Below are 17557 nucleotides of genomic sequence, written 5' to 3'. Positions count from 1 at the left end.
CCGGGCAGTGGTGGCACAGGCCTTTCTTTAATCCCAGCACTCGGGAGGCAGAGCCAGGCGGATCTCTGTGAGTTCGAGGCCAGCCTGGGCTACAGAGTGAGTTCCAGGACAGGCTCCAAAGCTACACAGAGAAACCCTGTCTCGAAAAACAAAAAAAACAAGAAAGACATTTGAGGCCCCCACCCAACATAGCAGACCCAGGGCAGAACACAGGCTGCAGCCACAGGAAGGCTCACCGTCAGCTTCTAAGACCATACACATGACCCAAGAAGATAGGATGGTGCCAGGGTCGGTGCCCATGGGTAAGCAGTGCCCTGAAGCCAGGGATCAGGTGGAATGTGTAGGCAACGCCCAGGTTTAGGAGAGTTGGGCATATCACAGTCCTCCCTAGATCACACTGCCACCCAGACACACTCCTAATAACTCACTGTAGAGTCCCCACACGTACACACAGTAGTGATCTTAAACACTCACACACAGTAGCTCTGCTATTCACACAGTAACGCACACATGTTCACACTCTACTAGACACACTCAGTGACACCTTCACACAGTGGCCCCATCAGACACACACAGTCAACGTACTCACACGGTTCCCACACTGGGTACTCGGCAGCTCGATGCTCATGCTGGCTCTCACACACTCACTCTCAGATACTGCCTAGCCGGCAGCTTCTTTCCTCACTTCCTTCTTCTCCGGGGAGCAGAGTCAGAACCACTGGTGCAGGAACCAGCCGCACACACTCTTGCGCACACAGGGAAAAGATGTCTGTCTTTGTCCTGGGGCTACACCTGACTGCCTTGCCTCTAGACAAGCACAGAGTCAGAGGCGTTCCCTGTCTGTGGGAGCCAAAAGGCCACTGGACGGAGCTCCTCCCACCCACATAGGCGCCTGAGCACCTTCCTGTGGCTAAACTACCTTGGGGTGGGCTTTTCTGTCAGTGACTCCAAAGCCACTTCAGGAAGACACTTTTCATTGGCTAGTGTCACATTCTTTTTTTTTTTTTTTCTTTAAAGGAAATAGCTTTATTACTCAGGTTACTATATAACAATGCCTCAAGGCCAAGAGTCTTAGGTGTCCAAACGTCTGTAGTGGCTGGACTGTAAGTGAATTTACCTATTAAATTCAACCAGAAAGAAGTTTGTTGAGCATGCTCCAAGATGGTAGCAAGCTAAACAGTAACCAGAATTCATGTTACATTCTGAGCAGGCTTGCTGCACAGAAATGTTAGACTTCCAAACAGAAAATACATGTTTTGCTGCATTCTTGTCATAGCACGGGAGATAAACTTTCCAGAAGTCAGACATGACACAGCAATAAAAAGCTTTGTAAGGAATGTCAGTTGAGTTCAGCCTCGGTGCGGTCAGAGGCTGCGATCTGGCCAAGTAGAGGGAGTTGTGCTTCTGGTCAAGATATGTGTTGGTGTTTGTGTGTGTGCCAGAGGTCAACAGTGAGTGCCTTGCTTAGTCTCTCTCCGTCTTATTTAGACATGGCTCTCACTAAACTTGAAGCTCAGTTTGGTTAGACTGGCTAATCGTTCTTCATCTACCCGGCGCTGGGATTACAGGAACTTGCTGCTGTGCCCAGCTTTTTATGTGGTGCTGTGGACCTGAACTCAGGTTCTCATGTTGCACAGCAAGCACCTTTTAGCTGAACCATCTTCCCATCTCATCTCTGTTTTTGAGACAGGGTCATCCAGGCTGCTGTCAAACCTACTGAGTAGCCAAGACTGGCATTTAACCCTTGATTGCCCCTGCTTCTACCTCCCAAGTGCTGGGATGCTGGGTATACACTATCCTGTCCAGCTCAGAAACCAGGTTTATTTTTAGTGGAACCAACACCGAATGGAGAAGAAAACGCCCATTCCAAGTTATGTGCTGTGTGCCACTATATATACAAAGGAGCATCTACAAGACCCCATCTCAGACTGCAGAGCCTTCAGACATGGGAATTGGGTTTGGGGATTTAGCTCAGTGGTAGAGCGCTTGCCTAGCAAGCTCAAGGCCCTGGGCTCAGTCCTCAGCTCCAGGGGTGGGGGGTGGGGGGGGCGGGGGAGGAAGAAAGAAACATGGGAACCAGTGAGTGAAACCTCTTGTCTCAGAGGACTGCCTAAGGACTATTGTGAGCCAGGGAGCAGGAAGGAGAGCCCAGTGGGCTCTCACAGGTGAGATGTCTGGTTGACTACGAAGGCTGACTGGGCTGACAGGACAAAGCCCTACAAAGAAGAGAGCTTCACAGAAAAAGACCCAGAGATCCGCAGAGATGCCTCCTGAGGACTGGTGAGTACCCATGGGTGAAAACTTCAGAAGCCTGGACAAAGAACAGCCCCTTAGAGGACCAGAGGGAGCATTTGCAATACCTCCACAGGGTAAGGTTCCTGTGACCACTGTCCAGCCTGAAAACCACAGATCTGTAAGGTGTGAGGTCCAGTACTCGGGAGGGTCTTGTCTCAGTGGTAGGAGATCACTGACCTTCCAGTGGCCTACCACTTAAATCTTAACAGGAAGGCCAAACTATTTACAATTTAATTTTATCCTGGAAGAAAACTCTAAAATATCTAGCACCTAGCAAGGTAAAAACCACAATGCCTGGCATATAATCAAAAATTACCAGCAGGGTTGAGGATGTAGCTCAATTGGTAGAGGGCTTACGAAGTAGGCATGCCCTGGGTTCAGTCCTCAGCACTACTGAATTGTATGTGGTGGTATACCCTGATAATCACTCAGAAGGCAGGAGAGTTAGAAGTTCAAGGTCATCCTTGGCTGTAGGGGAGGTTAGAGGCTAGCCTAATCTACATAGACCTTGTGTGGGGGAAAAAAAATCCCTCCTCCCAAATACCAGACACACATATAACCAGTTATGATGGAAAAAAACCAAACCAAAGCCCCAATCAGCTGAAACTGACTCATAACTGACTTGGATGTTGGAAACGTCAGACAGGACCATTAAACTGTACTAGTCCTAAATCTAAGGATACTGACAGAATAGCTGTGGGCAAGCCACCTTGGGTCCTCGCTTAGCTTCTCCTTGGCTTAACTTAATGGCTTCATGTTGAAAACCCACCAAGGCCAGGTGGTGGTGGTGCATGACTTTAGTCCCAGCACTCACTTGGGAGGCAGAGGCAGGCGGATCTCTAAGTTCAAGGCCAGCCTGGTCTACAGAGCCAGTTCCAGGACAGCCAGGGCTACACAGAGAACCGTGTCTTGGGGGGTGGGGGTGGAAGAAAAAAAAAGAAAATCCACCAAGTTCATATCATCAAGGAGAAAGCCCCAGGGTGCCTCTAGCCCACTTAGCCCAGGTGGAATAACCAGCACCCAGCATGATTGTCACCTCATGACCCAGAGGAGCCTGGGAGTGATCAGTACTCATCGTGGGCTCTCAGTCTAGGAAGGACTCTAGTAGCTGTTGCTGTGGCCAAGCATCCTCACCCATCTGCTGAGAACACAGTGGGGGGCCTCACGCTTGGAACTGGGGGTGGGATTAGTGGGACCTCAAGCAGGGCAGGGGTATGAGGGCAAGCTAAGTGGAGAAGAAAGAAGACAACACAGTATCTTCTCTCTTTTTTTTTTTTTTTTTTTTTTGAGACAGGGTTTTGCTATCGTCCAGGCTGACTTCAAACTCAACATCCTCCTGCCTCAGTCTCCTCAGGTCTGGGATTGTAGGCATAAGCCACCATGCTCAGAGGGAACAATTTCTTTTGAACCAAGAGGGGGCAAAGCTCTGAGAATTCACATCAAGATGCCAAGGTCTCCCAACACCTGAGTTTACTCCTGGTTGGGTGGGGCACCAGGAGGAGTGTGGCCCTCAGAGGTCTGAGCCACGAGAGAGAGCCCACCAACCTGTTTTTGAAGCCTTAACACACAGCTTTGGTTGCCTGGGCCACTGCCCCTTTTTCCTAGTCCTCCCCACAAGATCAAGGCCCAACTCTACATCCTGTCACCTAGGGTTGAGGCTAGGGACAGTGAGTGGTGGCAGAGCATGGAGGGCCATCCTGGTGGCCCTGGTAGTATTACAGTTTCAGCATATGACTTTAGGAAAATGCAGGGATGGCTTTCTCATGGGGTACAGGTCTAGGCCATGGACACGTCCCTGGATGACAGATCCAGAGACAGGGGAAGGGGGATCAGAAGGCTAGAGTTCCTAGCATATCCAGGAATGTGAAGTTCCCAGAGGCTCCAGCAGCCTGGTCTAATAGGAAGGCCTGTATAGACACCCTCTGCTCTCACTTCAACCTAGAATCCAAGGCCTTGTGTATGCTAGGTTGTCATTCTACTTCTGTGGTATACCTCCAGCCAATGCATACATCTTCAAGGCAATGTTGCCCTTGCTAGCCCTAGGGTTTTGCATGTAGCAAGGTCCTGTATATAGGCCTTATTTCCTAGAAAACAGGGGCTACACTTAGCCCTGGGTTCCCCAGAAGGGACACAGTATGGTCCTACACAGATTACTGAAGCCTGGGACAGCATCCAACAACCCCACACTCAGATTACCCATTTTGTTCATTTTTGGAAGCCCTAATAGGCAGTATGGCATATCCACCTGATGGGTTACTATCACCTGACACAACTCTAGGCCTCTGTAATGAGCCTCTAGCCTACTCAGCTGTGGCAGGACACAGGGAGACTGAGTGCCAAGCACGGCGACCATTTGGGCCTGAAACTAGATTGACAGAAAATCACAGGTTGCCAATCCAGGAATGCATGAGGATTGGCCAGCGGGGCTGCAGAACACCAAGGACGGGCTACCTGTTGCACAGGGTGGCTGTGTTTGGGAAGTCAAATCTGGGGACCTTTTCATGCAATTTTTTTTTTTGAGACAGAGTCTTACTATGCAGCCCTGGATTGTCTAGAACTTGCTATAAAGCAAGCTAGCCTTGAGATCGCAGAGATCTGCCTGCCTCTGATTCTTCAACACTGGGATTAAAGGCCTGCGCTGCCCACACCTGGCTCATTTAATCTTAAAATAAAGTAAATTGACCATTATATCTACTTATACACTTTTGTGTGTATGGAAGGGTCACAGCCACCATGTGGCACCATGTGGCAATCAGAGGCAACTTTGTGGGGATTCTCTCCTTCCTCCATGTAGGCTCCAGGGCCACAAGACTGACCCAGCTCGTCGGTCTTGGCTGCAGGTGCCTTTACCTGTTCAGCCATCTTCCCACCTCACATTTAATCTTCTTACATCTGTGTTTACTCAATAGTTTTTGTTTGCTGTGTGCACATATGCATGTTTGTGTGTTCACGGGTGTGTGTTGGGGGGTGAGTGTGCTACAGTGTGAGTGTGGAAATCAGAGGTCAGCTTGTGGTGTGTTCTGTCCTTCTATCACGAGGGTCCTGAGAACTCAGCTCTTCAGGCTTGGCAGCAAGTGCCTTCACCTGCTGAGCCGTCTTGCAGGCCACCTGAATGCCACTCTTTCTGTTAGTTCAGGCTGCCTTCAGAACAAGCTCCTCGGCTCATTGTACAATTCTCTCTACTTGGAATTATGTTTGGCGATTTCCAATGTAAAAAGTAATGAAACAAGGTAGATGAGCAAGGTCTTCATGACAGCCTGGAACTGACATTGACTTTGTCCACATCACTATCCACTCTGACCACTCCCTCTACCCAGACTCCCTTAGCTCTGATATTCTCCCAGGGACCCCCCTCAGACCTTTTGCACAAACTTTTCCTCATTAGGGAATAGGATTGCTCACCCCCTGCTTTATCTGGCTCTCAAACAGGTTTTTCCCTCAAGAAGACACCCCACGACTCCCATATGCTCCATCCTGCTCTCTTCTCCCATTCGACCCCCCACCCTGCTCTCACCCAGGGCTTCTCTTCCCTTACTTCCCTTACTTCCTCTTCATCTTCTCCTCATTGGCATGTAATTGAAAGAGAAGGAGTCTGATCTCATCATGTGGCCCTCAGCCGGGCACATGAGACTCAATAGATATTTTGGGCAAACAAATGAATGGAGGAATTGGAATCAACATGCCAGGAAATGTTTAGAATCCTTCTAATATGTCTACATCCACACAGAGAAATATGCTTTAACAACTGGCAAATTTTGAAAACATAAAACTAAAATTGTGATTGTAGAAGGCAGCATTCCATCAGAAAGCAGACCTTCCTAGGCTAGGCCCATCACATCATCATGCAGGAGAAAACAGGGACAGAGAAGGGGTTCAGACCATGACTCAACCTTACAAGGCCACAAGCCCAACCGTCAGGAGCTAAAAGCTAAGACCCAAATCTGGGAGGACTTTGAGGACAGTCATGACCTAGAACACAGGCTCAGAGTGTATTCTGTATACAGTGTACACAGGTTGCTCTGTCTCTCCCCTGAGTGTCCAAGTCATCCCGCCACACAGGACCTGAGTAACCATGTCATCCACTTTTCAGGACCCAATAAACCAGTATATCTTCTTCACAAGACATGGGATCAGGTCATACCATCTCAGAGGGCCTGAGAGTCCATGCCATTCCACTTTATAGGACTTGATTGCCCAGGTCATCCCACTTCACAAGAGCTGAGTGCCAATGTAAGGGTAATAATTACAAGGAACTTAAATATTTTCTATCAAAAGAATGATCATGGGAACGTGACCTTTGCAATGCTATTTTGTAATCTCCCTGCCTTTAAAAACGTTTGGTTACTTAAAGGCCCTACCCCATTCCCAGAGTTTAATGGCCAGGGCAGAGGACCCCTTGTCTCATTTCGTTCATTTTCTTTACACTAAATTTTTCCTTTTTTTTTATTAGTTCTTTGAAAATTTCACACAATATGTTTTAATCAGAATCACTCCTCTCCCCCAGTCCCTCCCACACCCACTCCCTTCTGTACCCACCCAAATTTGTGTCTCCTTTTGATTTTTTTTTTTTTTTTGGTTTTGGTTTTTTTTGAGACAGGGTTTCTCTGTGTAGCTTTGGAGCCTTTCCTGGAACTCACTCTGTAGCCCAGGCTGGCCTTGAACTCACAGAGATCCGCCTGCCTCTGCCTCCTGAGTGCCAGGATTAAAGGCATGCACCACCACTGCCTGGCCTCCTTTTGATTTTTAACCCATTAAGCCCTGTTTGTTCTGCTCATATGTTCTTGGATGTGTGGCCTTCTGCTGGAGCATCGTTGGCCTACCAGGGGCTACAGTCTTAAAGAAACCCTCTCCCAGCAGCTATCATTTGCCAACAGCTCCTCCACTGTGTGTCCACCTCCACTCTCCATCCTGTGTGTTTGTCTGGCTTGAACTTGCACAGATCTTATATATGTGGTGACAACCATTGTGAGTTCCTATAGACAGCTGTCCTGCTGTGTCCAGAAGACACTCCTTCCTTGTAATCATCTACAAGGACACCTTTGGCCCTAACAATCTTTCCACTCCCTGTTCCGCAAAGATCCCAGAGCCTTGGAAGGAGGGGGTGTGATATACATGTCCCAGGCAGGGCTGTGCAGAATGAAACAGGAAGGATTCAACTGGGATGGGGTTGAGAGGACAAGGTAGAGGAGGGAACGCAGGAAGGATAAATAACACTAAAGACCTTTCAAAAAACCTATTATACAAGCTTCTTTAAAACACACACACACACACACAGCAAGAGCGAGAACACTACCCTATAATGGGGTGACAATACCCCTACTAAACACCACAGGCTAATAAGTAAAATACCCAGTACCAGGAATGGGTTACCTCTTATGGTGTTGTTGGTCAATGAGGCCCCGTAGGCCTCCAAACATTACAGGCCAATGTTACTGGTTACCCTACAGAATCTGATGGTTAAGACCCAGTTGCTGAAGATACCACATACTTGAGACATAAAACATGGAAGAAATAAAACCGACACTGACCTGGAAGTTTCATCCCAACTAGCTAGCTTTCATAGTAGTGGAAGTTGCTAAGTGTGCTACCAGAGGAAAAAGTAATCATCAATCATACCCAGCTGTGCCCTGTGGGCTACCATAATTGACTGGCCTGGAAAAGCGTGCTCACTACTGTAGTAGTGGCATGAACATCATGGGAGTAAACAACTACTCCCTGATTGAATTTAAGGCCCATTCCATGAGATGAAACCCATACCTGGTACCATATCAGGCCAAGAGCCTGTGACTAGACACGTCAGAGGCCTCGGGGAAGAACCTACTACTGCTATTCTGCCAAACAGCGATTGTATTAAACACACGCTTGATGACGTATTAGACCCATAGATTAATGTGTCTCTCAACCCTCATCAGAGAAGCTTCTATTTGCAGTAGGTAGCAATTAACACAGAGGCTCACAAACTTATACCAAATTTTAAACTAGCCAATAGCAAGAAACATTGTGAGGCTGAACCTCAGCCAGTCGAGAAAAGACATAGTACCCTTGCGTTAGGATAAAAACCTATCAAATAAAAACCTGCTCTATGTGCTTGCCACCCAGCAATACACCCTTTTGCAAAAGTAAAAGCTGCCTTATCAACTTACTTTCACTTTTTCTGTGTGCTCTTTGTGCAGTATCGGTGGGGTCCTTGGACTCCAGATTTCATTTCCAGCATAGGTCACCCCACCTCATAGGACCTCAGTGTCCAGATCACCCTGCTTTACAGGACCTGAACATCTAATTATCCTTCATCCCAAGGGGTTCAGAGGTGGGCAACAATATTGTAGTAGTGGGAAAGCAGCAAGTATGTGAGGTCATGTGAGGTATAGTCTCCATGGTAGGGATCACTGGGGTGGGTGTTGGGGGAAGGACTTGAGACCAGTAAATTAAGTTCAATGTCAATGTGAATGGCAGCCAGTGGGCCCAGCCCCATTTGGGGAGTTATTTAAATAGGGTCTCACCAATCAACTTAAAGGAAAGTCAAATGTGAGGCCCAGATGCCACAGAGACCACCTGTTAATGATCATGGAAGAGGCTGTCCAGAGTCACGGCACCAGAAGGAAGAGCAGGCCAGACCTCAAGATGGTCCAAGTGTCTACTTCACTGTGGGTGCAAGACATGTGGCTGGGCTGTAGGTGGCTGGGCTGTAGGTGGCTCGCCCTCAGCCCATCATGTTGCTGCCTTCATTTCACATAGGATCTGCTCTGTCGCATTCCTCCTCACCAGCACAGACCTGCCATATCTAACCCCTCATCCATCTGGTAGATATCTGGGGCCCAGAGGATCCTGCACACAGAAGGAAGTGGCCACAATGAATGAAGGGCCTTCTCAGCTCTCATTTCCTTCCTGGACTAGCTTGGTCCCTGGCCCCTGTCAGTCACCCTGCCCAGAGGCAGGCAGAGACAGGCCATCACACCATGGCCACCTCTGTGCTTTCTTCTGTCCTTGTTCATTGTTTTAACACACCCATCTCAGAGCCTCCTTGTAGCTGTAAGAACAGTCCACAAACCCAGTATCAACTGGTTTGATATCTGCCCAATGCTGCTTTTAACTCCCTTCCCAGTCACTTTACAAAGGAGCCTCAGTTTTTCCATCTGTACATGGCGGGGGATCACAATCAGCCTACCTAGGGCCCATAAGAAGGTGCGGTGCAGTGGAAACTTCCTGAACATGCATCAAGATACCCAAAGTCCCTGTTGTAGTCCGTAGAGTTGCCTTTCATCACAGGGCAGCAGGCCACGCTTCCCACTCATCTGTCAGGCCACGGAAGACAAGCTCATTTCAATGCTAATCTCATAATGAGCTCTTGACCTCTGTATGCAGAGTCCAGTGTGGCTCTGGGGCCCCTGCACACTGGGAGGTACCGATCCCTCTAGAAACAGAAGTCAGCCTCCACTTCTCCCCCAGGAGCAGAAGCAGGCTTCATGGGGCCTGCAGCAGCCCAGTTGAGACTAACCACTTCCGCCTGTCCATGCTGGGTCTGGCCCCACCCGTCCCCGCAAGCACTTTGTAAATTATCAGTTCAGAGAGTTTATGTGGGACCAACCAGTCCATTCACAGGCTTGGGGGCCCAGGATGAGCTGACAGAGTACTCTGTGCCTGTTTCATCTCTCACAAAAGTGGGGGCCGCGGAGATAGCTCGGACAGTAAACCACTTGCTTTGCAAGCATAAGGACTTTAGTTTGATCCTGAGCACTCAGGTTAAGAACAAAAAACATCTGAGTACAATGGCATGCTCTGGTAATCCCAGTGCTGAGGGTATGGGGACAGATCTGGGGCTCACTGGCCAGCCAGCCTACCAGGCCAATGAGAAGCCCTGTCTCAAAAACAACAAGGTAGACAGGTCCTGGGAATAACACCTGAGATTGTCTTCTGGCTTACACACACACACACACACACACACACACACACACACACACACACACATACACACAGGACTAGCAACGACCACCCTGGGTGTTAAGAAGGACCAATCTAAAATGAGGCAGAGCTGCATAAGCTCTAAACCCAGTGAGCTTAACATCATTCAGAGTCCACTTTACAGACAAGGAAATGGAGGTAGAATCTGAGAAGCTGCCCAAAGTCACAGTTCTGGGGCTCTACAACTGCCCGTTACCCTGTTCCTGGCTTTCTTTGTCCATCAGGGTCCTTCTCCTGTCCCTCCACAGCTGCTCATCATCTACCACACTCACTGATCCCCAGATAATGGAAACAGCCTGGTCATCCACAATGACAGTGACTCCTGCTCTACACTCTCCACAGGACCCAGAGCCCAGCCTTTCAAATATGCCCTGCCTCTCCGGCCTCTGTGCCCTCTGCCACCGCGTGTGGCATCATAGTGTTAACATAATCATATTGTTCCATCTCTGCTGCTGTGATCTTGCCTCCTCTCAGGCTACCAGCCTCCTAAGGTACCACTGCTCATAGCTGCCCAGGCATAGCTTGGGGGTCCCAAGGAGTCCTTGATGGGCTCAGCTTTCTTTCCTAGCAGTGTCCTGCTGGACAGATACATCTGTCAATATCTAAACTGTAGATTCTAGAAGATTCCAGAGCCACCTGGAGTGAGAAAGGCCTATCCCCTACTAAGGACTCACCTGGGATGACCTCCTCAGCTTAGACAGAGAAAGGCCTGCTTTCTTTCCCCCAAGCCTGGAAGACAGGAGGGAGGCTGGAGGCACAGTGAATGGGGTCATCACTGCATGGGGTCAGCCTTGGATCTATGCCCCTCTTGAGCTTCACTGACAGACTGTCCGTCTCCTAAGCTTGAGCTGTGCCCTGTCTGCCAACAGCACGTCCAGTCCTCTGTAGTTACAGAAGCGTTTCTTGCTTACCATTCAATGTCTATGGCAGCTCTGTCTTTCCACCAGTGTGAGCACTCAAAGACAACAGCATGAGATGAGATGCCGCTAGCACTTCAGGGCAACTTCCTGCCTTGAAAACATCTGTCTTCCTTGAATGGTTCCTGTTTGGCTTCTAGTGTTCCCCCACTGCCCTCCCCACGGACCCTCCCCTCCCGACACCAGACAATGTTTTAGAGCTCAACAAAGATCCCAGGAGTCAGTCTCCACTCACCGTTCTTCCAAGACCAGTCAGTCTGTGTCTCTCCTCCAGAGCTGAACTCACTCAAGGACAAAACCCAACTTCCTCTTTCTAATTTTTGCAATACTGGTCACAAAACAGTGGCGTATTTGCATTTCCGTAGCAATGACGCAACGTGAGAGGAGGTTGGTTTGCTGTTTCTAAAGGGCCTGATCAGCTTGTGGTGGGATGACTTCGAAAGCGTAATCCTTAGTCACAACCATACCGGGCTCCTGGCTCCGCAGCAGCAGCCAGGGCTGAGTTCAAGTTTAACAAGTCGCTGGGCGAGGACCACTGCAGCCCCGCCTCCTGCATCTGGCTTGGTGTGCTCCTCTGAGCAGACCTGAGATCGTGCCAAAAGAGGATGCACCAGGAGGCAGGTGACCCAGGCCAGACAGACTCAGAAGCCACACTTGGTCATCTTCAAACCTTGGTGGGTGGAACAGCGAAATGGCCACAGAAGGTTGGAAGAGGCAGACCCCACCACTGAAAGACTGTTTCAAGGTGACTCCAAGACACCTGGAGAACCTCTGGTGACCTGACTGATGAGGTCTGCCCCAGCAGGGTTGAGTACTGCCTCTTCCAGTCAGCCCTAAGGGGAAGGCCCCCTCATTATCTCAGGAAGTCAATAAATAATGGGGACCTTTGCCTCCATTTTAGATTTTTTTTTTTTTTTTTTTTTTGGTTTTTCAAGACAGAGTTTCTCTGTGTAGCTCTGGCTGTCCTTGAACTCAGAGATCTGTCTTCCTCTGCCTCCTAAATGCTGGTACTAAAGGCGTGCAACACCATGCCTGGTTAGTAATGCCTTTTTAATCTATCCTAAACTTTTTGTTTGTTTTGGGTTTTGTTAAGACAGTCTTACCAAGTAGTCCAGGATGGCCTTGAATTCACCAGGTGGTCCAAACTGCTTTGAATTTACACTGTTTCAGTTTTTCAAATGCTGGGATTGCTACTGTGCACCACTGTATCAGCTCATCTTAAATTCTGTGTATGTGTACAGGTACACGTGTGTGTGTGTGTGTGTGTGTGTGTGTGTGTGTGTGTGTGTGTGTGTGTACGCGCACGCGCGCACACACACACACGAACGCCCATGAGTGGAGTCCAAATGTCAAAGCTAAGTGTCTTCCTCAGTTTCTCTCCACCTTATTTTTTTGGCACTTACACTCTAACTCAACCTGGGATCAATCAACATGGCGAGGCTGGCAGGCCAGCAACCCCCGGGGTGCCTTCTGTCTCTGCCTCCCTAGTGTTGGGATTACAGGTGTGTGCTACTGCACCGGACTTTCCCCGTGGGTGCTGGGGATTGAACTCAGGTCCTCATGCTTGTACTGAGCCATCTCCTCAATTCTCTAAACTATTTTACTCAGCTAATTTGTTGTGTGTATATGAATGTGCGCGTGCATGCATGGATGTAATGCACCTGTACCCACTTGCACCTGGAAGCCAGGGGTTCTTCAGGATGTTGTCCATCCATTTTTTAAAAGCAGGGTTTCTCACTGGACTGTGAAAGCTAGGGCTGGCTGGCCAGCAAGCCCCAGGGATCTGTCTGTCTGTCTGCCTCTCCAATGCTGAGATTACAAGTGCGTGCACCACACCCAGATTTTTAATGTGGGCTCTGGGGGTCAAACCCAGGTCCTTAAGTCTGCAAGGTGAGCTCTGTACCCTTCAGAAGCTGAAGAGTCGGGTGATGCAGAACTTTTACAGGTTCCTTCTGACTCTGTTGGCCACTGTGGTGGGTCAGGGGCATGACACAAAGCTGTTGTATGCAGAAGTGATATGCTACCGTGGTCAAGATCTCCAGGAGCTCAAACCTTAGCATGCCCTTGGTAGGATGGAACTTCTCAGAGCCTCAATTCTTTCATAAAATGGAGAGGTGTGTGTGTTAGAGGTGTTGTGAGGAAAGAGGTCTAGCCCAGGCAAGGAACCTGAAAAGTCTTAGTCCTGTCTGAATCTCCATTGCTGCGCTGTCAGTGTCTGGCCCAGGGCCTTTGCTTCACTCCCTGAAGGGCCGTGTCCCCTGAGGAGGCAGCCTTGGGCCAGCCAGGTGCTTCCAACTCAGGCCAGGAAGCACAGCACCTGTCCTCCAACACAGTATAATTGTCCCTCTGCTGCCACACCCTGAGCCTGGAGGCCAGCAGTGGAATCCCACCAGGACTGGGAACTATTCCATCGGGAACACAGAATCAGCTGGAGGAAGTCAAGATGAGCAGCAGCACATCAGGCCAGATGTGAAGACTGGAGAAAAGAGCTTCAGAGCAAGTAAGAAAAGAAAGTGAGGGAGAACCCCGTGGCTTAAAAACAAAGCAGAGGCCAGATGTGGTGGTGCTCGCCCTTAATCCCAGCACTCAGGAGCAGAGGCAGTCAGCCTTGTCTACATACCATTTCCAAGCCAGCTGGGGACACATAATGAAACTCTGCCTCAAAAAAAAAAAAAAAAAAAAGCCAGAACCGAGGCCCTAATGTCCTCTTGTTCCCAAGTGGGAGGAAACAGTGCCTGTACTTGGGGTAACACCTCTAAAAAGGACCCCCATGATGGTCTATATCCTGACAAACTCTTACATAGCCCCTCCCACTATGAACCACACATAAATGCTAGTGTCCAATAAAGCCTGCACAGGTGGCCAGGTGACTTCTTGACGAGATCATACACAATACTGCAGTTTTTGTTGGGGCAGGGTAGACTTGGTCTCCGTGTTGGAAGGGTATTCAAGCAGCCCTGAGGAGATACATGTGTGGAAGAAACTGAGACCCCAGCCAAAAGCTAGCTCCAACTTGCCCTGAATGAATGAATGAATGAATGAATGAATGACCTATCTTGGAAGATGCTCATCCCAGCCACCATCTGACTGTATCCAGAACCAAGGTCCAGAGCCAAGTCATACCCAAATTCCTGGTCAGTCGAACTAAGCAGAGGTAATAGATTCACTACTCTGTGTGTGTGTGTGTGTGTGTGTGTGTGTGTAGAAGATGCTTAAGACACTAAATTCTGGGTGATTTGTTAGGCAGCAGTAGATACGTGGTACAATGTTTTCATCAGGAAAAGAGCAAGGAGGTGATCTGAGGTCGGAAGGAGGGAAGCTCCTCCCAAGGTAGAAGAGTGTTCACTGGGACGTAAGGCACATATTCCAATTTTTCTAATCATTTCCGCCCGGAATACATGAGACTAATGGCCCAACAGATCCACAGCCCTGCAGTGCTTCTGATGTGTTAATTGTGTATCACTGAGACACTGTACCCGGCAGGAGCAATTTAAGGGAGGAGGGACCTATCTGGGCCAAAGGCTTCAAGGTTCACAGTCCATGAGTCCATCGTGGCAGTGGGAATTTGTCAGAATGCTTCACACAGTGCTGAGCAGGAAGCAGAGGGTGTGACTGGACGGAGCTAAGGATAATACACATCCAAGGGATGCCCCCAGTGACTGACACTTCCTCCACCTAGGTCCCACCTGCTAAAGGTTTACAGTCTCCCCAAATAACTCCTCCGGCTGTGAACTAGGAATCTAACACTAACCGGCCAGGCATAGTGACACAAACTTGTTATCCCATCACTGTAGGGGTGGAGAAAGGAAGATCAGTTCAAGGTTGTCCTTGACTACATACTGAGTTTGAGGCCAGCCTAGACGACATGGGACCCTGTCTCAAAAACTGAAACAAACACATGAACTTGTGAGAGACATTTCAAATTCACACCATAACACCGTGGACAAGAAGGCCTGTGAATGCTATTTAGTCTCAAGGACCCTGAAGAACTTCACAGAGTCAGTGGTTCCTCAGAGGAAGGCCATATGGGCTCCAGGCTCCCCCTCAGATGTCCATCAGAGGTGTTTCCCTCTTTTGCCAAGCAGCTCACTGCACAGGAGGCAGGTCCCAGGAGGAAGGACTCCTGTTCCTGGGCCCTTAGACTGCCTATGGGATCCCTAAGCCTTACTTACTAGAAAGCTAGCAATGACTTAGGGGAGGCCAGGCCTCTAGCTCAGGCTCCTCTGCAAAGATCAAAAGCCAAGGAGCTGTAAACTCAGGGACTCAAAGAGGCCTTGATGAGACAGCCGTGGAGCAGAGACCTGCCAACAGGGGAATGTACGAGGGAAAGTGCCACTTTCTGGGAATCCCCACAGGGAAGGTCCAATTGCCAGGGCAGACCCCACAACTGAGGCTGAGAGCCAAATGGCATTACCTGATTGGTCAATAACCCTTTAAAAATCAGCTGCTAGACACAGAACATACAACAGGCCCCAAAGGCAGTTCCTAGAGAAAGAAAGACACTGAGACCTTTCTCAGCAAGGAAACCCCCATATGGGCCCTTCTGTTCATTTCTTGGGGTCACAGCCTGTCACTCTAGCCACAAGGGAATGGCATTCTCAATTACCCACCTGTTTTTGGGAACTGAGAGTCACAAATCCCAAACCCTTCCTGGAACCCTTCAGAATCCAAGTGTTGGGCAAAATATTCAAGAGCTTCTCACCTCTCCATAAAGACAAATAAACACCGGACCAGCAAGCAGAAAGGTGGAAACCCTCCTGTTACTTCCGAGGGGCTTGGACAGGGAGCATCTTTGCATGTATGTGTGTGTGCATGTTCATCCAAGTGTGGTCACATCTATGTGTATATGCATGTGGAGGTCAGAGGTCAACCTCAGGTATCATTCCTTAGGTGCTGAACACCTTTTCTCTCCCTTCCCCTCTTTTTCTGACACAAAGTCTCACTATGTAGTCCAGCTGCCCTGGAACTCTCTAGGTAGACCAGGCTAGCCTTGAACTCACAGAGATCCACCTGCTTCTATGGACATACCTTTAACCCCACCCCCACCCCTTGAGTTCTGGTATTAAAGGTATATGCCATCATGCCCGGATCACCTTTTCTGTTTTGACACAGTCTCTACTGGCTTAGAATTTGTCAAGTAGGTTAGGATGGCTGACTATTGAACCCCAAAGATCCACCTGTCTTCACCTCTCCAGCACTGGGATTACAAACTGGTGACATCATGCCTGTGTGTGTGTGTGTGTGTGTGTGTGTGTGTGTGTGTGTGTGTGTGTTGTATGTGTTTATGCATACGCAGGTGTGAATGTGTGTGTGCGCACATGTGTCAGGGGAGCCATCAGTCCAGATCAGGCATGTTCCTCAATTTCTGTGTCTGAGTGTTTTGCCTGTACGCATGCATGTATGTCTATGGCATGTGTACCATGTGCACACCGTGCCCTCAGAGGCCAGAAGAAGGTGTTAGACTTCCTGGAACTGGGGTTACAGATGATTGTGAGCCACTATGTGGATGCTGGTGCTCTTAATCACATCTGTCTGGCCCCCTACCTTACTTTTTTTTCTTTTTACATGAATGGTAGGGATGTAAACTCGACCTCATGCTTGCACAACAGGCCTTTTACTGACTGCACCAGCTCCCAGCTCATGCCCAGCTCCTTTTACGTAAGATCTGAGGACTGTTCTCAGGTCCTTGTATTTTCGAGGCAAGTACTTTACAGACTGAGCTACCTTCCCAGCCCCAGACACCCTTACCAGCTTCCCGGTCCAAGAGCTAAACTCCCGCGGAATGACAGTCAGACCCAGGAAGAAAAAAGCTTCCGGGGTCACTTGTGTGACTGTGATGAGCATTCACTAATTTTTGTTTTCTTCTCAAAGTTCCTCAATAACTCGTAAATTTCACAGCGATTAATTTACAATATTTGTAATCAAGAGAAAAGCCAATCCATTTGAAAATAAGAGCACAAAACTTCTGGTTGTTTATCCAAGATCCCCAGCCCAGAGCTCTTGCACAAGGAGAGCCCGCTGTCTCCATGTCTGTTTATGTATGGAGATTTTAATTCCTACTTCACTACCCTTAAATTTCCCTAAGGAAAAATGTAGCCCAGAAACCGGGAGAGGGATGATGAGAGTGAGTCCCTTTTCTGAAAACATTTTTTTTTTCTTTTAGAAAGCTTTCTAGGTCATCGTAAACTGCAATGGCATTCAGGTCGGAAGTGAACAATATTTCCCAAACTTTGACATAATTTTACCCATGCTCGGCTTTTCGTCTCGGGAAGTAGCCGCAGGGTGCTCAGACCTGTATGCAAAGGTCTGTGTGTGATGTCAGCCAAGCTCATTGACCTTGGATGAGCCCTTCACTCCAACTAGGTCATTAGAGTAGCTAATTAATC

At 48.8% G+C, this 17557-nt stretch overlaps 1 protein-coding gene across 3 annotated transcripts in view; it reads right to left on the bottom strand.

The window, feature by feature from the left end:
• Nucleotides 1-17557, bottom strand: part of Fgd3 (FYVE, RhoGEF and PH domain containing 3) — a 62533-nt gene that overhangs the window by 41331 nt on the left and 3645 nt on the right. The window contains exon 1 of one of the 3 annotated variants that reach the window (XM_052728036.1): nt 11407-11521. The exons of the other annotated variants lie outside the window; for them this stretch is intronic. The gene's annotated coding sequence lies outside the window, so the exon portion shown is untranslated. Of the gene's footprint in view, nt 1-11406; nt 11522-17557 lie in introns of those variants that run through there. 3 annotated transcript variants of the gene reach the window in all.

This window comes from Peromyscus californicus, unplaced genomic scaffold, assembly GCF_007827085.1.
Source record: "Peromyscus californicus insignis strain IS unplaced genomic scaffold, ASM782708v3 Scaffold_8__1_contigs__length_139910024, whole genome shotgun sequence".
Classification (NCBI taxonomy): Eukaryota; Metazoa; Chordata; class Mammalia; order Rodentia; family Cricetidae; genus Peromyscus; species Peromyscus californicus.
This window is presented reverse-complemented; position numbering and strand designations above follow the sequence as displayed.